Source organism: Centropristis striata, chromosome 15, assembly GCF_030273125.1.
Source record: "Centropristis striata isolate RG_2023a ecotype Rhode Island chromosome 15, C.striata_1.0, whole genome shotgun sequence".
NCBI lineage: Eukaryota > Metazoa > Chordata > Actinopteri > Perciformes > Serranidae > Centropristis > Centropristis striata.
In genome coordinates this window covers 19,926,796-19,929,055 of record NC_081531.1, presented here as the reverse complement: position 1 = coordinate 19,929,055, position 2,260 = coordinate 19,926,796, and positions in this window count along the sequence as shown.

The window sequence follows — 2,260 nt, the reverse complement described above, 5'->3', positions numbered from 1 at the left end:
CGATGATGTGGAGCGAATGGAGTGACGCGGCCTGTATAGTATTATTTTATTTGGCAGTATATAGCGCAGCACAGGGTGCTGGCAAGCGACCCCCTCCATCAATACCCCCCCACCCTCCTCCCCCCTACCCAACCCACAGTGCAGCACCTCCCCGCCTCCCCCTCAGTATCTCTTAGCTCCCAGGAAGCTGCCGGGCTTGGCTGGAGCCAGAGTTCTGCCCCATCCATCATCCTTATCAGAGAGAGTCTGGCTGTACTGAGGAGAGGAGAAGAAAAGAGTAGAGAAAAAGAAAAGAAGAAGAAATAACAGTGATTTTTTTACTAGATGAATTAACAAGCAAAAGAAAACAAAATATAATGTTACCCTTTAACATTTTATTTACTTTTATGATGCACCAACAGCCGTGTTTGTGTGTGTGTGTGTGTGTGTGTGTGGTTGTGGTCAGGAATCAGGATGGGGGTGAGGTGGGGGGTCGGCAGTGATAAGCCCTGATACAAACAATAACAACAGGCACCGTCCAGCCACATCAAAGCCCCCCATTTAGATTTGGGGTTTTGGCTGGTTGGGGGGTGCACGGGTGGTGCTGGGGGCTGGTAGTGGCGGTGTAGGGGCAGTTACAGTTGCTCATCAAAGCCTCGGCAGCAGTCTGACCTCGAACCAGGACGGCTCAGAACATCTTTTACAACTCTGTTTCAAATAAACAAAACACAGCGAACAACACAAAGACAGAAAAGAGGAATGTCCACACTGACTGCTTTGGTCCTGATAAAGAGTTTATGGTCTTACTGCTGTGGATAAAGAGCTGGATGCCATAACTGTCAGTGTGTCCTCAGATGTCGGAGGGAGCGTTACACAGAAAGGAAACACTTTCACTATCAAAGCACTGACTGAAGATGAGGATGTGTTGTCTTATTTCGTTATCTCCAAAAAGATGCAAAGGGTCTTCATAATAATCTAATCTGTGAGGGTCCAAATTAAAAACTATGAAAAAACTCAAACTCAAAGATTATTTTTGATCTAAAGAAGTTTTTAGAGATAGAAAAGATGTTACGTTGAATTACAAATGATGCACAAGATGTCAAATCTTCCTATTTGATGTAATATTGCAGCTGTGAAAAAAGTACAGTGTTGTGTACAAACTTTTTTAACTTTATATATGACTCTGAAGCTACTTGAACAAAGGTTATTTGTTGTAATTCAACATTTCCCTTTAAATTTACAGACTGGACATTAAAAACATACATTACATATATACACAAGACCTCAATAAAGCACCTACAAAGGACAAAGAGCAACATTTGTGCACAAAAGCAAAACAAAAGAATATCAGATAGAGTTGATGTTACACTATTACACATAATCTGGCAAGGATTTCTCGGCCCTGATATGAAGGAGCCTTAATGTGGCGGCAGCACATTCCATCTTTTTTAAATATATAAACTCTTCCAACCAACTGCTCAAACTAAAATAGTTCTTATCTGTTTCCAATTCATACATTTTTTTTCTTTTGGCAGCAAGACAACCCAGTGTCACCACTTGCATTTACCACACATCACATCTATTTTGTTGCCTCGTACACACAGTATAGGACATATAGCAAAATCAACCTGGAGAATCTCTATTAAGCCATGTGTTAAAAACTTGGAGGGGAAGTACTTTTTTTTGCCTAAACTGAACTAAACTGCAACCGTTTGACGACATTAATTACATGTTAAAATTGGCGACTGTTACATTTACATTGAGGACATGTTGATCTTCTCTGCTTATTTTGAATACTCTCCTGTGGGTCGTGTTTGAGGGAAGAGACAAATGATAAACCCTCATGGCCACTTTATTAGCTAGCAAGCTATACCTCATAAAGTGCCGATGTGGTCTTCTGCTGCTGTAGCCCATCTGCTTCAAGGTTGGACATGTTTTGTGTTCAGTGATACTCTTCTGCATACCTTGGTTGTAACGAGTGGTTATTTGAGTTACTGTTGCCTTTCTATCATCTAGAACCAGTCTGACCATTCTCCTTTGACCTCTGGCATCAACAAGACATTTTGGCCTTCACCATTTGTGAAATACTCAAGAGCAGCCCGTCCGGCACCAACAACCATGCATGTTCAAAGTCACTTAAATCACCTTACTTTCCCGTTCTGATGCTCAGTTTCAGCAGCTCGTCTTCACCATGTCTACATGCCTAAATGCATTGAGTTGCTGCCATGTGATTGGCTAATTATATATTTGCATTAATAAGCAGTTGTACAGGTGTACCTAA